Consider the following 22,577-nt stretch of genomic DNA (forward strand, 5'->3'; position numbering starts at 1 on the left):
GTAGTTTTTGCTCTTCCAATATTGTCAAGACTCTACCAACATGTTGCACATGTTCTTCCAAGGATTTGTTGTAGACTAGTGTATCATCAAAAATTACTAACACAAATTTTCTAAGGGTTTGAAAATAGAATTCATCAAGATTTTAAATGTTGAAGGTTCATTTGTAAGTCCAAATGGCATAACCAAAAACTCATAATGACCTTCGTGTGTTCTAAAGGTTGTTTTGGGAATGTCTTATTTCCTCATTCTTATTTGATGATATCCAAAATGGAGATCCAACTCAATAAAGATAATTTATCTATGAAACTCATCTAATAATTCATTAATGACATGAATAGGAAACTTATTTTTTATTGTCATTTTGTTGAGCTATCTGTAATCTGGACACATACATCATGAACCATCCTTTTTTATAACCATCGCCATTGGTGAAGAGAAATTTCTCTATATAGGTTGAACGATTCAAACCTCTAACATTCTTTAAACCATACACTTCATCTCACACTTCTATGCATGTAGATACATGTAACACCTAATGTTGGCTAGTACACTTTCAGGTTGCAAATGAATAGGATGGTCATGATCTCAAGTAGGTGTAAGACCCTTATGCGTCTATACAAATGTCTTACAATGATTGTTGATAACTTTTTTGAGATCCAGTGAAGCATAAGACATAGATGCTTGAACATATAATGAACACAATTATGAAATTACACCTTTGTGTCCCTTTTTTAGAAATATTTTCATGCTATTAGATCTTATCACTTTATTGAGTTTCCCTTGGATACCTCTAAGCTCAATTTCCTTTCCTTCTGAGGAAAATCTTATGAAAAGATCTTTAAAATTAAGGGTCGTTGTTCCCAGTCATTGTAACCATTGGACCCCTAATACAACATGAACACTGCCCATTAGATTGCAATCATGGGAATATCCAACAAATAGTCCCCCATATTCAGCTTAATACTATGGCACTTCCTTGAACAATTTATGTTACCTCCATCTACAATAATTACTTGAAATATTGGTGTTCGGTATACAAAGCAATTAAGAAGTTTTTCCAATTTGTAATTGATGAAGTTATGGGTACTACTTGAATCAATCAATATTGTTACCTTTTTATTTTCTATATAATTGTCTATCTTGAGGGTTTGTGGAGTACTGATGTCGACCAATGCATGACAAGATATTGTTGAGTAATATCTTCTAGCTCTATATTTTGTGACAGTTCCACTTCTTGATCTTCTTCATCTTCACAGTTTATGTAGAATAATTTATTCTCATTGAATTTATTCCCCTTACTATACTTGCTACCATAGTTATAACCTTGCAGGTTTAAGAGAGGAAGCATGATTTTATCTATAGTTATTAGTGACCAATTTTCTTGTGGCCATATTTTTACCGTCAACTTTCCTTACTAGATTGAATGTATGTTCTAGAGATTTTAGTTCAAAGAGACGCACCTCATGTTGGATGTTTTCCTTTAAATTTTGCGTAAATAGGTCTAAAAAATTATCCTCTGAAATATTCTTTACCTTGAGACTCGACTTTTGGAATTTTTAAAAAATGCTCTCTAAATAGACCTTTTTGTCAAAGATTTAACAATTGACTAAAGAATGTATTTCTCTTTAAATAACCTTAATGTGTTATCAAATCCTTTGTAAAAATTTACCAACATATAATAGAATCCTTTTTAATTTCACAAAGATATTGATACCATACATGTTGGTCTTGTTCTAAAATCATGGATGCAATATTTTCCTTTTGTAAGGATGTCAGTTGGTGTAGATCAAAGTATTGCACCATGTAGAATATCCATGCTATAGGATCATTACCATCAAACTTCCTCAAATCAAAATTCAAAATGTAGTAGTTCCTTAGTGTTTGCTTCAATCCCTAATGATGTGGATTTTGTATTGAAAAGTCCTAGTTATGGATCCTTCATTCAATATTTGTGCTTTCCCATTGTGATAAAATATTTAGCATAAGTGGTTGAGTTCCAACACAATGGTTCTCCCTATTTTCATGATTGCTTTAGATCTCAATATCATTTTTAGGAAGCCTCTCCAAGAGAAGATTTTCCATGATATTCATGGAATCTTCCATTTCTTCAATCTTTTCTTGAAAATCTAATAAATCCACCTTTAAAACCTTAATTTGGAGAATATTTGAATCGTTGAATTTTTTATTATATATCTTTGAGATTTGATCTCATTAGAATTTGAAACTTTGGTCTGTAATACTGTAATATGTATTTTCTGCAATTCAATAGGTGAGACCAGAATTTTATGTGTCAAGTGAATATCAGGGTACATTTGTCAAAACTTATCGAATTTTGGCCACTTCCCACGAACAAACTCATATAGCATTCCATGTGTCCAATTATTCAAAATATAATTCTAAATTTTTTACCCAAAATACTTCTATATGTCTACTAAGATCCTTGAATATTTCAAAGTTTGAAAAGTCCCAAAAAGTAAGTTATAGCAAAAACACCAAGCTAACAAGTATAAAGCTAATTTAAGGATCCATGTCAAAACCTTAACTTCCACAAAATATAACTCTTAAATTGTAGTGAACCAACTCCTCAATATGAGCCAAGTTCACCATCCGAAACCTCCTAAAAAAGTTATAGAAAAAATGCCAACTGGCCTATTTGAAATTGATTTCAAGAGCATTCAAGAACCCTAACTTTATTAGAGAATATCTTCTAAACCACAACTGTTGATCCCCTGTTTTTTTCCTATTAATACCATTTTCAATCCCCATTTTGACCTCTTTTTGGCACTATGGAACCTACTTCCTTGCTATTTTACTATCATAATCATGGTCCCAATCCCCATTTGAGGTAAATCTTTTTATGATTACATTTGGCTATTTGTTGGTGGATTTAAGTAGATATAGGTAGTTGATTCCTAAACTAACTAATTATTATGACCAAGTGTAGACTTCTCAGCAAGATGTGCAGGATGATAATAAGATGAAGCAGCTGGTGTACCATGGTTCCCTAATTCTGCACTCAAAAGCTATATTTGGATTCGGTACTAAAACTGTGCAATGGATAAGAAGTCGTGCGCTTCTACATGATGAGATGTCACCAGCCATGCAAGGAACGCATTTTATCCCAAGATCTTCGTTCTCTTTTCCGTGGTTGTAGCATACACCAAGTTTGGGAATTAGTTACAAGTTGTTGGACCAATTCGGGCCAGTTGTTCAAACCTATTCACTCTAAAGGAGTAGACTTGTTAGACTATTATAAATTACCATTTTTAGTTCAGTTTTTCACTATAATCGAATTCCTATAAAAGGCGAGGATGTAATATGTCAAGATAGCGCTCAAACCTTGATGTAATTGTTGTGTAATTATGACTCACTTTCAATTGAAGATATTAATAATGCTCTTGCTTTGAATTTTTATTGAATGCGTTGATGGAGTGTTGATGTTAATATGTTGATTCTGTTCGAAATATTCTCGTTATCGTAAGTTCGTTAGCCCCTAGGTGCAGTCGGGCCCACCCATCTAAGTTTGCTTTGTATTTTGCATGAACAGTGTCACTGTTAGATCAGTTACAGTTAGTTTCCCTTTTCACTGCAACTTAGTTCTAATTGAATTGCTTTGTTTGACTGTTTAAGAGCATGCAAATGCGTTGAATATTTGAGAAACTCCTTTTATTTCCACAGTTTGCAATCAAATTCTTGTGTGATCTTTGTGTGCTTTCTGAACAGAGTAGTGCTCAAAACCTCACCATCATATTGATTTACATTTATCATAAACGCGTTATAAAGTTGTTTGATGAGCGAAACGAATTTGTTTACCTATGGTTATTGCCGAAATAACTTTAGATCTCTCCAGCAATCTAGAATGAATGAGATTTGAATTGATTAGAACAAGATTAGTTTATTCACCAAATCAACCTCTGTTTCCTCTAAAGACTTGGATCGAATTGATTCTCTGATTGAATCATTGTCATTTTGTATGCAGTACAATATAGGGAATCACTTCATTATTGTCTGAACGTTGTAATTTATTTGGTTTTAAACGAATTGGGTTGATAATCACAGCATATATACATTACTTGCATGGATGTTGAATGGTTTACCATCACTGTTGTCTTGCTTCATTCAAACAAATAGACTCTTGGATTAATGCATTGTGGATTGAAACCAAAACACCATAGGACGTTTGTATAATCAGCTGTCAAATACAAATTATTTAGTTCAATATATGCCTTCCCTTGTTCCTGTAATGACTGATTTCACTAGTTTGATTTGGACAAATGCTCTCCCCTGTTCTGTGCGATAATCGATCCCATTTGGATGATTGATCTCCCTTGTTTCATAGGGTTTTGATTACCTACTTCATAGCTAAACCATCGATTGGATTTCACAGTATCACATTGGTTTTGAATAAGGATATTTACAAGCAAAAAGTGGTGTGATTTAAGTACAGTTTCTTAGAAATTGTTTGATTGAATTTCTAGGTGCTGAATAGGCTGAGTGTTTGAGTTGATTTCATCAATTAAGACTTGTAGGTTACTTGATTGCGAGGATAACAATAAATTAGTGAGTGATAGAGTATAATAGAGTGATTGCTCCAGATCAATACTTAACTTTCGAATCTTTGTTAATAGGGTAACAAACCATTAGGTACAAATCGATTGTTTGGTTGAGTTGCTATCAATATAGATTGCTTGTTTGCTTAAGAATTGAATTGTTATAGATTTCTTATTTTCTTCAGGACTGAATTGTTAATTGTGTGGATTGCTTAAGGGTTGAATGGTTATTCGTACAGATTTGTTTTTTTGCGTAAAGATTGAATTGCCATCATTATAGATTGCTTGCTGAGTGATGATTAAGCTGTTATTACAAATAGAAGATCTAGTACCAGCATTTGAGGGTTTGATTGAGTAATTTTTGTGTGAGTGGAAGTCCATTTTTATCGCTTGAGATTCATAGTTCAGTAGTTTGTTGAGTCCATATTTGAATTCTAGAGTTTTTTTTTTTTTAATCTCTAGATTAAATTTGATTGTTGGGTTTGCTCATGACAGTTAGATGATTTGACTTCTTATGAATTTGCGAGTATTAATGTGTTTATTACTTCATAAATTATTATAAGGAAATGATTAAACTCTAACCTAGCTCTAAACAAAGAAAGCGCAAGGAAATTCATGCTTACGAACCCTGGGTTGACAATTAATATTAAGGGATTTAATCTGACAATTTAATATCTCAACATTTTGGCGTCGTTGCCGGGGAGATTGTCATTTCTTATTCAGGTAATCATTATCATCTGAGTTTCAGGATATTGCAGGATTGTCAGAGGGGAAGAGAGTACAGTAAGATGTGAGTGAAGAGCCACGCATCAACTTTTGTGGGGTTGCTCCAAAGTCTGACCGATCACTGCTTGTTCTTGAATTTCTATTTCCTTTATCTTTATGCGTAGGAGTACAAGTAAACCTAGGGATAACGAAGGTAGATTTATTTCTAGTTCTAAATTTCCTACAACTTTTGGATCAGTTAATATACCTATTCTTACTACTACTGATCGATATGCAGGACTAAGACAAGAAGGAGGAAGTGTTGATGCCAACGTGGTTTCAGATCAAGAATTCTTCGATCGGGAGGGAAGGATCATTCAAAAGGTTGTCCTTGACAACCCTATAGAAGATCCAGTAGAACAGTAAGACCTCTTAGACAAGCAGTCAACCAACATCAACCATGTTCCAACATCCCCTATTCACACCATAATCAGCAAACCCTAACGGGTGCCCATCACAGATATGGAACACGCAAATGATGAGGACAGAAACAACGGAGAATGCCAAGAAGAAGGAGAAGGGCCTTGATGGAATGTTAACCTATTTGGAAGAAATGAGGAAGAAGAAGAGGAGGTTACCTTCGGATTCTCTATCCTAGATGTGACACATGACATCAACATAAAGAATATTTTGATGGCATCTCTACCATTATTCTATGGTAAATCATCTGAAGTTCGCGATGCTTTCCTTTTTGAATTCGATATTTTGTGTCATATCTATAATTACTATGATGATGCACATAAGCTCAAATTGTTTCCTTCCACATTAAAAGACACTACCCTTAGGTGGTTCATGAGTCTAGGAAAACACACTATATACACATGGGACGGCATGAGATCAACTTTCCTTAAAAAATATCAGGATTCTTGTAAAAGTAGGGACGTCAGTGATATCCTTAGGATGCAACAAATTGAAGATGAAAACCTAGATATTATCTTGAACGATTCCTATACAACTTTCATAAATCCCATGGGACCACCCTAGAGCCAAAAATTATCATAACCGTGTTCCTAAAATGACTAAGAGATAATTGCATAGAAACACTAAATTTACTTAGTGGTGGAGACATTTACAAGAAGCCATTTTCTGAAATCATTGACCTTTGTCACACCTACTCTAGGAGCCAAGCTAAAGTAGGAAAAAAGCTTTGCGAACTTAGAGACAATTCTTGAGACTATGTGCAGAAGAAAATTGTGGCCAATGTTGTCACAAGAATCGAACTGGGAAACCTTTTAGAAAATTTTAAAACTGATATCCTAAACACAATTAGCGACCAGTTAGACACCATGAAAATCAATCAAAAACATGAGGCCGAAAAAGCAACCATGGCAATCTTTTGTCCCAACTATAGGCGTAAACATGCAGAGAGGAATGTCCTTTGAACTTATTAAAGTCTATGGAATTTACACTTTAAAACACCCAATGGAGAAGTGCCCATCACTCCCCGGCTTGCAGGCCATCTATAAAGGTAACACTGAAACCCTTGACCAAACTCAAGCGGCGAAAAGACCCACTTGGAGAGGTAGAGTCAGAGCTCATTCCCAGATCCAAATTATCAAGGATACAGCCAGACCCAGCCTTGGACCTTTCCTGCATCCTACCCTCCTTGGGTTTCTCAACAACCACAAAGTATTGCCTGAAACCAGAATTGGAGAACGAAACCTTATGCCAACAGTTATCAACCCCAGCCCCAATTCTACGCGCCTTATCCAAATATGTCGAGTACTTCATACAATCCTACCATACAAACCTATCAGCAAGCGTATAACCCCAACATGTATCAACAACCTATGTTGCCACCACCTCCTTTGCATCAATTATTACCTACGCCTACTAACACATCATCTTCACAAGCACCAACTACCATAAACCCACCACAACCAACACTGCTACCTACACAACCCGTACCTAACCCTAATCACAATAGGTTACCTCAACTCATGCAAAACATAGATATTCAACCCTTTCCTACATACTTGATCACTGCCATTCCTATGAATGAAATCCAGTTGCAGTCGGGAAAGACAATCAAGAAAAGGAAATCAGTTGTGGTTATTTAAGAAGAGCTACCCTCCACATCACCCGAAAAACATTCACAAAATGAAAAACAACAAACACCAAAAGAAGAATTAACTAAACCACCATACCTGGAGAGACTAATAGTAAAGAAAGAAGAGGTCCCTCTTGAATATGACCACGAAAATGAACTTAGGAATGTTTGTATTAAAATCCCACTTTTACAAGTAATTCAAGGCATTCACATATGCACTAAAATTGTCGAGGATCTCTGCATCAAGAAACCGGGAAGGAACGGGCATAAGAACCAGAATGTTAAAATCATGAGCCAAATGTCCACTATAATTTCTGATATGCCTACCAAATATAATGACCCTGGGAATCCCATTGTCACTATCGCAATAAATGGAGTACTTCTGCCTAACACTCTAGTAGATGTAGGGGCAGCCGTAAATGCAATGACTTATGAAACAATGATGTCACTACAGCTACCTGGGCTAAAAACCACCCCTATCCTCTTAGAGATGGTAGATAAATCCGTTGTCAAACCAATAGGATTCTTAGATGACATAGTAATCACTATTGCCTCTTGGCAATATCCTATTGATTTTGTAGTCATTTCTCCAAAAACCTCTAGACCTGGACACCCTGTGGTCTTGGGAAGGCCATGGCTAGAAATTGTTGATGCTGTCATTGGATGCAGAAATGGGGAAATGATTATTTCAAATGTTTCTCACAATCAAACCTTTTCCATCTTTCCACCTACTCAGAGAGTTGTCGAAGTACCATTGTGGCTCGAAAACCCATACGGAGATGAAGATTGCATGTTCTCCTTGTTAACATTAGATGAGCTTAGAGGTCTCCAAAAGCATTCTGATGAGCATGTTTTGCAGCAGTTTTTAGCTGATAGCTCTTGTATCGATTATCCCATCTCTTTTAACGGTTATCAGCATGTGTTTAGTGATGAGTTTCACGAAACCTGCCACCCAGCTATCTTCCCCTCATTTGCAGCAATGGTGGAAGGCCATGAGCTCACCACAGAACCTGTGGAAATATTCGAAGGGAAAATTTTACATATTGGTACAAGATTGACTACAGAAAAAAAGAAGCAATTGATGAGTATGGTTCGTGAACAAACTAGAGCATTCGCATGGGATTACTTGGATATGAGAGGTATAGATCGAGACACTTGCATCCATCATATCTACACGAATGAAGAAATGAGACCTGTTCGACAACCACAAAGGCGTATGAACCCAGCGTTAAAAGACATCGTTAAAGAGGAGCTTCAGAAACTTTTGGCCGCAGATTCCATTTACCCCATTTATGATAGTAAGTGGGTGTCACCTCTGGTAGTAGTTCCAAAGAATAATAGCAAGTGGTGAATCTGCGTCGACTACAGAGAATTAAACAAGGCCACATTGCACAATTATTTTCCATTGCCTTTCATTGATCAATTTCTCGACACGCTTTCATGTAAGAAATATTTTTATTTTCTAGATGGTTATAGCGGGTACAATCAAATATAGATAGTCGAAGAAGACTAGGAAAATACTACTTTCACACACCCATGGGGTACTTATGCATATAAAGTCCTTCCCTTTGGTTTTTGTAATGCCCCCGCTACCTTCCAAAGAGTTGTTCTTGCCATTTTCTCTGATCTAATCCATGACTGTATCGAAGTCTATAGGGATGACTTCACAGTCTATGGGGATGATTTCCCACAAGCCTTGGAAAATCTAGAGAAGGTATTGATCTATTGTCAAGAAGTTGATATGGCCCTTAGTAGCGATAAATGTAGGATGATGCAAACTAAGGGAATTGTTTTGGGCCATCATGTGTCATTTGATGGAATTCAAGTCGACCTAACAAAAATTTAGGTAATTTCACGTATCCCTATTCTGATCCCACAAAAAGAGGTAAGAAGTTTTCTAGGGCATGCAGGATATTATCAACGATTTATTGAAAATTTCACTAGAATAATAGCACCATTATTTAAATTGTTAACTAAAGATGTTGACTTTGTCTGGAATGTTGATTGTCAACAAGTTTTTCAGGTACTGAAGGAAAGACTATCCATAGCTCTGGTGCTAAGAGGGCCAAATCGGTCCTTACCTTTTCATATTTGTATGGACACTTTGGACACTGCATTGGGAGAAGTTTTGGGACAAAGGGAGGATAACTTTCCCTATGCCATTTATTTTGTTAGCCAAAATCTCTCTTCCGTTGAATTAAATTATACGGTTACTGAAAAAGAGTTGTTAGCAGTTGTGCATGCTATAGGAAAGTGTAGACAATATATTACTTGTCATGAGACATTTTTCCATATAGACCATTCTTCTATTATATTTTTAATGAATAAACCTATTACTAACGGTAGGATAACTAGATGGTTGTTGCTTCTACAAGAATTCAATATAACTATAATTGATAGGCCTAGAAGAGATAACTTGGCAGTTGATTTCTTATCTTGTTTGAATCTTACGTAGGGAAGTATGCCAACGCCAGTGCCTAATGAATTCCCAGATGAAGCTCTATTTTCCATTTCTACCATTACTCCTTGGTTTGTTGATGTCGCCAATTACCTGGTATCAAAAAAGCTACCTCAGAACATGTCGGCTCGAAAAAAGCATAATATAGTAGAACGTAGTGCTAGTTTCTCTTGGATTGAGGGAGACCTATTCTATAAAGGGCCATACTTGATTATGAGGCGGTGTGTGCGGGAAGATGAAATACATGATATACTAAGTGCGAGTCACAATGAGCCTTGTGGTGGCCATTTTGCCGATAAAAGGACGGCATATAAAGTTCTTCGTATCGGATACTATTGGCCTACGCTCTTCAAGGACGCCAAGAAGTTTGTTTCAAGTTGTGACACTTGCCAAAGAATGGGGAGACCAATGGCCTTCGATAAAATGCCCCTTCAACCACAAATTGCTATTGAACCCTTTAAGAAGTGGGCATTGGACTTCATAGGGCCCATCTCCCCAATGTCAAATAAGAAGAAATATATTTTGGTGTGCATTGATTACATCACCAAGTGGGTGGAGGCTAAGGCATTGTATGATGCCACTGAAAAGGCAACAGTAGAGTTTTTGTTTGAGGACATCTTTACAAGATTTGGGGTCCCTCGTGAAATTGTCACTGACTAAGGAACCCAATTTACATCAAAACTGTTCAAGGCACTTACAGAGCAATATCAAGTTAAGCACCGCAAATCGACTCCTTACCACCCACGGGCTAATGGGCAAGTGGAGTCCATGAACAAAATCTTGGAATCCATCCTTACAAAAACAATTCAACTGCATCACCAAGATTGGGCGGAAAAGTTACCAGAAGAACTTTGGGTTTACCAGATCACATGGAGAAATGTGACTGGGCATACACCTTACAAACTAGTCTATGGTAAACAAGTACTCTTGCCCATCGAATTTTAGGTAAAAACATTCAGAACAGCCACTCAATTGGGCATGAATTTAAATGAGGATCAAGAACAAATATTGATGCAATTGAACGAACTAGATGAGATCCGACAAGATGCCTACCACCGAACTGCATTAGTACAGAACCAAAGAGCCCGATGGCACGATAAATTTATTAAGAAGAAAGTCTTCCGTCCAGGTGACTGGGCCTTGTTATATGATAATAAGTTTAAGCATTTCAAAGGTAAATTCTCTACCAAATGGTTAGGACCGTACAAGGTAATTGAAGTTTTTGATAACGGTTCAATTCGTATTTGTACTATCGATAATGACAAGACTTATTTTGTGGTAAATGGTCATCAACTTAAAGTTTATCATAAACCACTCTCATATGATCAGTTTTTGCAGGAAATTCAAAAGGATCCAAGTTTTGAGCTGATTCATGCGAATGACCAGCCCCTTACTGGTTCAATCAATTAATTTTTATCTATTTACATATGTATATATATATATATATATATATATATATATATATATATATATAGATATATATATAAACCAGTGGGCTGTCATTTAAAGTTTATCATAAACCACTCTCATATGATCAGTTTTTGCAGGAAATTCAAAAGGATCCAAGTTTTGAGCTGATTCATGCGAATGACCAGCCCCTTACTGGTTCAATCAATTAATTTTTATCTATTTACATATATATATATATATAGATATAGATATATATATATATATATATAAACCAGTGGGCTGTCATTTTTATATCCATAGGTGGTCCTCCCCACAGCCATTGTAGAATAAAGGAGGAATGCACCAGGAGAAAGTTTATTCCTTTATCCAAGTCTAGTGGATTACTTATGGAAAAGGAACCTGTGGAGTCTTCCTTCGAAGCCTTCAGACTCTCTACATATGAAGCTCCCGAGTAATGACTGATCCAGGATCATAAATGAAATGGACCAAAATTAGTCTAGGGATTCCTTGAGTATATAATTGTTCTTTTCTGGGCTCAAGGAAATGATTACGGAAAGGAAACCTGTGGAGTATACTTTGGGAAATTCAGACTCTCTAAATAAGAATGCCTCAAGCACTAACTACTTTAGTCTCACTAAAATAATAAGGTAGTAGTAGTATAGGGATCCTCTAGGTTGTGAATTATTCTTTTCTGGGCCCAAAGGAATAATTACGGAAAAGAAGCCCCCTTGGAGCTCTCTTTTTTGCCATTTCCAACTCCCTAAGGAAGAAATGCCCCAAGAAATCATCATTCCAGACCTGGTTAACATCCATGGATTGATAAGTAGTCTCCTTTTCTGAAATAATTGAGCAATCTGGTTTATGACATTCAATCTAAAGGTTCTGAAATCATAACAGACAGCCGATACCTTATACTCTGTCCAACTTCAGTGGTTTTTTTATGAGGATCTCATAATTTTATTCCACATGTTGTTCAAGATGCCTATGTTTCATGTTCTAATCAAAATACTATGTTTCATTTTCTAATCAAAATACCTATGTTTCATGCTCTGTCAAAAGGCCTATGTTCTATGCTATGTCCAGAATGCAACTCATATTGCATACGAGGGTCCTAAGATTTCTCCTAAAAATTGGGTCCTATAATCACATAGTGCTGTCACAATATGGGCAAGAAAATATTTTGCATCATAAAAAGAAATCATCTTGTTTGTGTTAACATGTTTTGATGAGTTAGGGCCTGTCTTCATAAGCAGTCGAGGAATGATCAAGGCTACCAACTCACTCTGAGTTAAGTATAGATTCATGGAATCAATACTCAACTCGCCGAAGGCACAGTATGGCAATTTTCCAGAGTCAAGGTAGCAGGCACATAATCGCAGAAGGCATTTCTTAAGCACATTGATTGCACACTCGACACAAATCATTTAAGTGGTTAAGGTACGCATTTGTATTCTGCTTGAGTTTAGCTAATAGGTAGTTAAAATGTTAATCATTGAAGTACGCCTCTAAATCTATCCTGTGATAACCATGATCATACATCCTATGCTCTCACCTGTCTATTCCCAATCTCATAAACAATTACCCTCCAGCATGCTAATAAGAAATGAATAATCATCGCCACTGCCCATGATCTATCCTTGCTATGTAATGATGACTGCTCACCCATTGGACCATCGGTTCATGACGCCCTCCATCATCATGGCAAAGACACGCCGCCTCACAGCCGAGATGCTCACACGCTCCATCCATGGATCGCACACTGCAATCAAGTACCCACGCTCCAAACCACTCGAAGGCAGGACTATAACCATCATGGCAATCGATCCCATGTATCTGATCCATCATTGTGACAGTCATTCATTTGCCATTAAAACAGAGGTCGATTGTGAGCATGGGTGGAGGATTAATAAGAGACCAACAGTGTAGTCAATTGGGAGAAAAGGAAGTTACAGATAAAATACAGGCGCCATGGGAGCAGATAGGCATGAACCCACCTTTGTTCAATTTTTGCGCAGCCTAGAATATGAACAATGCAAGGAAATTCTGGAGGAGAAAGGCTGGATGAATTTTATACAGAAGCTTCAGGGCTATAATGATCAGGTTGCAATGGCATTCGCACGAAGTTTTAATGGCGTGCATGCCCAAGTCGGCAACCTCAACTTCAGGGTCATAGAGGAATCAATAAGTTGGGCTATTGGGCTACCAGCTATCGGTGAGCGATTTTTCAAGGGTGGCCAGTTAGAAATACTGAATTGCACTGTGTTCTTGAAACCAGCATACAGGTCAATTAGTTGGACAAAGGGAGTGCTTCGTAACTGCATAGAGGAACAATGGCATCCACTCCTGATAATGCTACAGCACTTCGTGACCTGTAAAGGAAGGTTTTCCATTGTATTTCTTTATCATATTCGGCTCATGGTTCATTTTACTGAAGATAGGCAACTAAACATTCCTCATTTCCTAAAATTAAGCTTGCATAAAATGGCAAAGGGTGTACAGTCGCATGGCAAGAAGCCTGAAACTGCATTGTATCATCATAGTTTAATTAAAATTTTATTGGTTGCCAAGCTTAAGAAACAGAAGCAATCGTGGGAGGACTTCCTCATTTAGGCATTCCCTGGATAAGAGACACAAACCAAGGGCATGCAACGCACAGTGGGCCTCTCCCTAAAAATTGATGATGCAACACCCCCATCCAAGTCTGAGTCTACCCTTACCCATTCCCCTAATCCTGCTTCCAAACCCCCTCATACAGCTGCAGATAGTTTGAAAGATGGAACGAAAAAGATTTCGGTAGAAATCCCATGGGACTCACAACGAAAAAGGAAACATGATTGGGCAAAACCCACCCAACCTAAACTAAGTCCCATGACAGAGAGCAATGCTCTGGAATCTCCAGCAAAACCCTCCTTCAACCCCGAAAGCACCACTCCTAAGGCTAAAAGCTGGAGACCCCTGTTGCCCTACAACACTCCCCTAGTTCCCGTGGTTGAGACCTCAGCTCAAGGACGTCATCAGACTTGCAGCATGGCCCATACCCTGCAGACCAATGCTAAAGGCACTAATCTCGAACATATTCATATTTCATCCTCCCTTGATGTTGATCTTCCTGTTAAACTCACATGGATAGTAAACACAATAGGAAAGATAAATCAGTGAGTTCATTTTTTATTAACATAAGATACACATTTATAGTACAATAGGTGACTCTTGGGATTCAGATCCCAAGGTCTCTTGGACTTCTTTTGTCCATTCGAATTCCACACTAACCCTTTAGGATTAGGTGTCCAACATTCCCCCCCTTAATCCGAAGGGTTATGTATGAGTCCAAGAAGAGAGCTGTAATACAAAATGTGCAAAAATGCATGGCAGCACTAGGCTGAATGTGCTCTATGAAATGTTGGTAAAAAAGGGCGGTGGTTTAAGGATGACCACCAACACTGGAATGCTTAGTGCAGTTCCCGGAACTCTTCCAAAACTGGCAAGAAACTGAAGTTTTCTGCTAGAGGAAGTGTTCTCAATCTGTGATGGTTTAAGGATGACCAACAACTCTGGAATGCTTAATGCAATTCCTGGAACTCTTCCAAAACTGGCAAGAAGCTGGTGTCTTCTGCTAGAGGAAGTGTCCTTAATCTGTGATGGTTTAAGGATGACCAACAACTCTGCTGGAACTCTTCCAAAACTGGCAAGAAGCTGGAGTCTTCTGCTAGAGGAAGTCCCAAATTGCCAACTGAAGGCATGTTCAGGCATCTTGTCTCTGGCTACAACTCTGAAACTAGTGTGGCAGGTTGTGGCTCAGGCTCGCTTGATGTGACTTTGAAGCTTGTAGATGACCATCATTTCCCCCCCTGTCAGATACAAGGTGAGAAGATGGAGAAAACTCAACTGCAAGACTATTCAATACTCTGGAACAAGTTCTGACATGTGTTTGGAATATCTTCTTGGCGGTTGATGCCCATTGCCAAGAAGCGATCCATCCAAGATGAATCTTTGTTCTTGCAGGACGTTTGTTTCTGAAGCATCTGTGTGAAGAATGACTAGTTTTATGACAGTGCTTACATGGATGAAGATCAAAACAGTGATCTTTCAAATGGCCAACTCGGTCACAGTGTTGGCATTTCACGATCTGTTGTTTTTGTTGTTGTTGTTGCTGTGGAAGAGAAGCAGAATCTCGAACAGCTGAAGCTGAACTGTCATGAGGAGCAGGTGAACTGTCATCAAGGAATCCAGCACTCTGAAACTGAATGGGCTTTGAGTAGTCTGGAATATGAAAGGACAAGTCCTTGTCATATCCAAGACCAATTCTGTGCTTGTTGTGGACAAGCTGTTCCCAAGGTCTGATGATGGGCTTGGGAAGTGCAGACTGAGTTTCTGCATCTGCATGTACAACTGCTGCTTTATTGGGCACTGGATCTGAATGAACTTGAACAATATTGACTTGCTATTTATGGGAGTCTCCTTCATTGTTTTGAACAGAAACAGGTTCAGAATGATGACTCCACTTGTGTAATTCTTCCTGCTGTAGCTTTGTCTCAAGCTGCAAAAACTCTATCTTTTCTTGTGCATTTTGTATACATTTTTGAATGTCAGCAATAATGTCTTTATTGATTATGATTGTGCTGTCATCAGTGGATATGATTAGAGTTCTCAATAACTCTAATATTTTTCCAAGCTTAGCCATTTTTCTACACCTTAAAAATCCTCCAAAATCCCACAAAAAAATGTCAGCTGCTAAATATCTACAAGTTACACAAGAAAGCCCTATAGCTTAAAGGGAAAAAAAACCAACCAACAAATTACTTCAAGAAATTTAGCAGCTGATAGTTCAAGGTATCTTCAATAAGTTGCTCAAGTTCTGCACCAATCAATTCTTCAAGTGCTTCACAATGTGCTCTAGGATGATACTCCAAGGTCTGCTCAAAATGGCTTTGAGAGGCTTTCTCAAGACTGTTGTAAATTCTTCTTCAATGCTTCATCAAGTGCCTTAAAGGATGTATCTATATTACCTCAAAATAGCTTCAACAAATGCTTCAATGATGCTCACCTACAGGACACAATTCAAGTTTCAAGGTACCTGATCCGAGCCTTAATACTTCATTGTTTTTGCAGGTCTTGTCCAAGATCCGAGCTCCTCAAATACCTCTCTACACACTGATCCAGGTGACTGTAATATAGTCCAAGCTCCTCACAACACAGTTCCAAGGTATATAGGACTGTTCTAAGGTTCTGAGCTTCACAACTGAGCTCCCACAGGTGGCTGCCACTGATCCGTCCTCCTTCAGGTGACTTTTCACAAGGTCTGTTCGTTAATTCCACAGGTGGTTAGAAATATATCAAGATAACAAGTCTGCAACTCTGAGTTCAGAAAGAGTTGCCCAAACAGTAATCTTTTTCTCCTCAGCCTCTTATCTTCTTCAAATCTCCTTCACTGAATTCTTCACCGAAAATTGATGGTTGAAATGAAATGTCCCACAACAGCTTACTGTTTTGGGCGTTACAATCGATAACAGACTATTTCGAAAAGAAAAAAAGACATAGGCATCTTGTGTAAGTTCATAGAGATGACAAGTCCCGTTCAAGAGAAGGCAAAATCTCTCAAAATATGACGTATAGCTGCAGGTTCTGAAAAATCAGGTGAGAGTCGAAGCTATTGCAATAGCATAGGCCCGCAAGAGAGACAAGGCTTGCTCAGTGACAGCCCTGTTACGAGCTTGTCTTGCCCACTCAGCAGCAAGACTTTCAGCTTTGCTCCCCTGTGCACCCTTCTCTAAAGCATCAGCTGCTTCAATAAGCTTTCCTTCGGCCAAAAACTGCTCAGCATGAGCAATGACTATTCAATACCCTCAGAATGTAACCCATCTTCTTTGACCTTCGTAGCAGAAGCAAAGTGAGCCAAAGCATGAGTCAAAAGACCTCCACCGCCAGCTGGAATAAGTGCAAGCTCTCGCAATGTCCCCTCAAACAGCAGTCAAAAGCTCTAGCACATCTCAAGTAAGTCCAAAAATCCGCAGGGTTTGATCAAACGACAGAAGATCGCCGCTCAGGAACTGATAGCTCGTGGCAGGGAAGATGAGTGGACAGCGGAAGAACTCGATAATGCCGCTGAAGCAATTGGATATGGAGCAGTGAAGTATGCTCAAGCAAAGGCTCAAATATAATCTCCGATGACTATATATAACTCTGCGCCTCTATATATTTTGGCCGATGCAGATACGACTCGGCGATCCTTCAAACTTCTCAACGGACGGGTACAACTAAAGGCAGCCTTTGATAAGTCGTCGTTCCGCTTTTCATCAGCCGATTCAATTCACTGCTTCCCACCTTCGATATGGCACCGGCAAACATACATATCTCACATCTAAGGCTACCATGCCTCCAGCCCACTTACGCAGCCCAAGTTATACATATAACTGTCCTCGTTTGTAGTTGAGCACATACATAACCGGTGTATTAAATCTTCTCTTCTCGGTAATCAAACATACAGTTGATAGAATGTTCAAATGGTTATTAACCATACGCAACCAATCCGCATACATATATTGGTATGATGATTACCACGCAACCGAAACTATAGATGTCACCGCCACGCGTGTAGGAAGGCGCAGCTATTCCAGGAGTAACTGTCATACATCTTCGCTGGTTAATATATAAATGTACGCCTGTTATAGCACTGCTGTGCATGTGCTTCAACCTTCAGAGATTATACATCATAAGCTACATCTCCGCATGAACGCAACCCCGCGATCTTTTTTTCCGAACTCATCAAACAGTTACAAGTCCCTTTGGTGCCCATTACGCTCTAAAAACTGCTCATCATATCTTTGAAATTCATCATACCATCATTCATTCATTAGCTAAACTCAACCCATTAAAGTTTTAAAGCCATTTCTAAAATCAATATACAGCTTAATAAAACCATGCTGCCATAATTGATTCATGCATCTCGCCCCGTCGGTCACAATCTCATGTCATTTATAAACACGGTTTCCTTTAAACCAATCAACTATTTCTCAAATCCATTTACAACCTGTGCCGTAATTAACCCTTCTTCATGATTTGAACACACGCAAATCTTTCAGCTGTTGGAAGCGATATTAAGGCTTCTCTCCGAATTCGATTATAACGATTATAACATAAATCGCTAGACCAACAAACACTGAGCCGTAAAACCACAGCCTGGGGACTTACCTTTTTTTTTCTTGTTTACAGACTGCGAAAATCTATCTGATGGCAGAGTCGTAATAGTGGAAGAATCGATGCAAAGGAGTTACAAAGCAGGACAGAGGCAGCCAGAGAGGCGTTATGTCAGGAACAGCGCAGAGACAGAACGACAGAGGCAGAGAGAGAGCGTTTCCAGAATGCAGTCAGGCAATTATGTTTAGCTCAGTGAGCGCAGAGTGCAGACAATGATTAAAAAATACCTTATGGCAGAGAGGAGCAGCGTTTCGAATCAGGTCAGCAGCGTGAGAGAGAGGGCAGCGTTTAATACCATTCACTGTCACCATGTCAGGCACCAGTATTCATGCGTAGAGAGGCAGTAAAAAACGCACCAGTAACAACGCTTCTATGCATTCATCAACGCTCAGGTAAAAACGCATCAACGCTCAGGTGTATAGCACATTCAGCAGGGCAGAGGGCGCAGTACTGACGTGCACATAACAGGCCACAGAAAAATAAGCGGCTCTGATACCATGTTAAACTCACATGGATAGTAAACACAATAGGAAAGATAAATCAGTGAGTTCAATTTTTATTAACATAAGATACACATTTATAGTACAATAGGTGACTCTTGGGATTCAGATCCCAAGGTCTCTTGGACTTCTTTTGTCCATTCGAATTCCACACTAACCCTTTAGGATTAGGTGTCCAACACTTCCGCAATCAAAAACGCCCCTTGAGGAGGAGCCCATTGCTAAGACCAAGCTCAAAATCCCTAAGGATATCGCACAGGATCTGGAGGATTTGTCTCCCTCTGGACAGACAGCGAGTAAAAACAATACAAAGGCTACCCCACATCAGTCATCATCTAAGAAACATAGAGGAAAATCATCGGAAGGAAGTACCTCACAGCAATCAACGACCCCAACTAAAGCCCCTACATTGGATGCTGAAGAAAATTTAAAAATCTGGCTTGTCAAGCTACACAAGACAATCACCAAACTTAGAGAGCAAGCAAATAAATACAAGGTCTTATTTAATGTTGTAAAGGATGTGAATCAGCAAGTAAGGGACTCTAATATGAAACTGTATGACCAGAATGATGCCTTGGCAAGGAAAAACAAGCACCTTTTTAGATGGAAAGCAGCCCGAAACAAGCCTACCAAACGGTTGAATGCCAAGGGATTAGCACTGCAATTTCAAAAGTGTTTTCCACCTATCAAACAAGGGATCAAGGTTTTAATCAAGACTGCTGGTCTTTGACCACAGTCTCCTTTAGTTGAATGCGGTCTCCTTTTTGTTGGATGCATGAGGGCATGCATCAGGATCGGCGTGGGAGGATGTTGATCCCCTATTTTGTTCCTATTAATACCATTTTCAATCCCCATTTTGACCTCTCTTTGGCACTATGGAACCTACTTCCTTGCTATTTTACTATCCTAATCACGGTCCCAATCCCCATTTGAGGTAAATATTTTTATGATTACATATGGCTATTTGTTGGTGGATTTAAGTAGATATAGGTAGCTGATTCCTAAACTAATTAATTATTATGATCAAGTGTAGACTTCTCAGCAAGACGTGCAGGATGATAACAGGAAGAAGCAGTTGTTGTACCATGGTTCCCTACTTCTATACTCAAAAGATATATTTGGATTCGGCACTCAAACAGTGCAATGGATAAGAAGTCGTACAAGGAACGCATTTGATCCCAAGATATTTGTTCTCTTTTCCCTGGTTGCAGCATACACCAAGTTTGGGAATTGGTTACAAGTTGTTGGACCAATTCGGGCGAATCATTCAAACCTATTCTCGCTAAAGGAGTAGACTTGTTAGACTGTTATAAATTACAATTTTTAGTTCAGTGTTTAACTGTAATCAAATGCCTATAAAAGGTAGGGATATAATATGTCAAGCTAGCGCTCAAACCTTGAAGTAATCACTGTGTAATTGTGACTTCTTTTCAATTGAAGATATTGATAATGCTCTTGCTCTGAATTTTGATTGAATGCGTTGATGGAGTGTTGATGTTAATACGTTGATTGTGTTCGAAATCTTCTCGTTACTATAAGTTTGTTAGCCCCCAAGTGTGGCCAGGCCCACTCATATGGGTTTGCTTCATATTTTTCATGAACGATGTCATTGTTAGATCAGTTACAGTTAGTTTCCCTTTTCGCTACAAGTTAGTTCTGATTTAATTACTTTGTTTGACTATTTAAGAGCATGTAGATGCATTGAATATTTGAGAAACTCCTTTTATTTCCACAGTTTGCAATCAAATTCTTGAGTGATCTTTGTGTGCTTTCCAAACAGAGTTGTGCTCAAAACCTCGCCATCATCTTGATTTACCGTTATCATAAGCGCGTTATAAAGTTGTTTGATGAGCGAAACGAATTCGTTTACCTATGGTTAGTGCCGAAATAACTTTAGATCTCTCCAGCAATCAAGAATGAATGAGATTCGAATTGATTAGAACAGGACTAGTTTATTCACCAAATTGGCCTTTGTTTCCTCTAAAGACTTGGATCAAATTGATTCTCTGATTGAATCATTATCATTTTGTAGGCAATACAATATAGGGAACCACTTCATTATTGTCTGAACGCTGTAATTGATTTGGTTTTAAACGAATTGGGTTGATAATCACAACATATATACATTACTTGCACAGATGTTGAATGGTTTACCATCACTGTTGTCCTGCTTCATTCAAACAAATAGACTCTTGGATTAATGCATTGTGGATTGAAAGCAGAACACCACAAGGCATTTGTGTAATCAGCTATCAAATACAAACTCTTTAGTTCGATACATGCCTTCCCCTATTCGTGTAATGACCGATTTCACTAGTTTGATTTGGACAAATGCTCTTCCCTATTCTGTGCAATAATCGATCCCATTTGGATGATTGATCTCCCTTGTTTCATAGGGTTTGGATTACCTACTTCATAGCTAAACCATCGATTGGATTTCACAATAGCACATTGATTTTGAATAAGGATATTTACGAGCAAAAAGTGGTGTGATTTAAGTGCAGTTTCTTAGAAATTGTTCGATTGAATTTCTAAGTGCTGAATAGGTTGAGTGTTTGAGTTGATTTCATCAATTCAGACCTGTAGGTTACTTGATTGCTAGTATAACAATAAATTAGTGAGTGATAGAGTATAATAGAGTGATTGCTCCATATCAGTACATAACTTTCGAATCTTTGTTAATAGGGTGACAAACCATTAGGTACAGATCAATTGTTTGATTGACTTGCTATCAGTATAGATTGCTTGTTTGCTTAAGAATTGAATTGTTGTAGATTTCTTACTTGCTTCAGGAGTGAATTGTTATTTGTGTAGATTGCTTAAGGGTTGAATGGTTATTAGTGCAGATTTGTTTTTTTGCTTAAAGATTGAATTTCCATCATTATAGATTGCTTGCTGAGTGATGATTAAGTTGTTATTACAAATAGAAGATCTAGTACCAACATTTGAGGGTTTGATTGAGTAAGTTTTGTGTGAGTGGAAGTCCATTTTTATCGCTTGAGATTCATAGTTCAATAGTTTGTTGAGTCCATATTTGAATGCTAGAGTTTTTTTGAAATCTCTAGATTAAATTTGATTGTTGGGTTTGCTCATGACAGTTAGATGATTTGACTTCTTACGAATTTTCAAGTATTAATGTGTTTATTACTTCATAAATTATTATAAGGAAATGATTAAACTATAACCTAGCCCTGAACAAAGAAAGCGCAAGGCAATTCGTGCTTACGAACCCAGGTTGACAATTAATATAATCTGACAATTTAATCTCTCAACAACAACAAACCAATATTTGTTTGAAATTGGTTTCAATAGCATTCAAGAGCCCTAACTTCTATAGAGTGTATCTCCAAATATATAATGAACCAAGATCTGATATTTGAGCTAGATGTTCCTCAATATTTCCCCTCAATATGGTTCAATTTTTACCCGCGAAAAGCTCCTAAAAAAAATTATAGAAAAGAAAACTAAGATGACCTATTTGAAGCAAAAAGCCTTAGGATCGTGAGCTTTGATACCAAATGTTATGAACCTTGCCACATAAAAATTATAAGAAAACACTAATTAAATTCCTTTTTAAGGGGAAAACCTTCTTTTATAGTGAATACGATACACAAGACAAGATTTTATGATCCTAAGACTAGGTCTCCTCA

General features: G+C 38.0%; 1 pseudogene across 1 annotated transcript in view; it reads left to right on the forward strand.

Moving 5' to 3' along the window:
* Positions 1-5,681, forward strand: part of LOC149151913 (calmodulin-interacting protein 111-like) — a 122,077-nt pseudogene extending 116,396 nt beyond the window's left edge. Inside the window, exon 6 of the transcript XR_016263289.1 lies at positions 5,515-5,681. The product of XR_016263289.1 is annotated as a calmodulin-interacting protein 111-like (transcript). The remainder of the gene's footprint in view (positions 1-5,514) is intronic.
* Positions 5,682-22,577: the final 16,896 nt, after the last annotated feature.

Source organism: Pinus tabuliformis, chromosome 9 (assembly GCF_031772625.1).
Source record: "Pinus tabuliformis cultivar Carrire ecotype Pingquan chromosome 9, CPIR1, whole genome shotgun sequence".
Lineage (NCBI taxonomy): Eukaryota > Viridiplantae > Streptophyta > Pinopsida > Pinales > Pinaceae > Pinus > Pinus tabuliformis.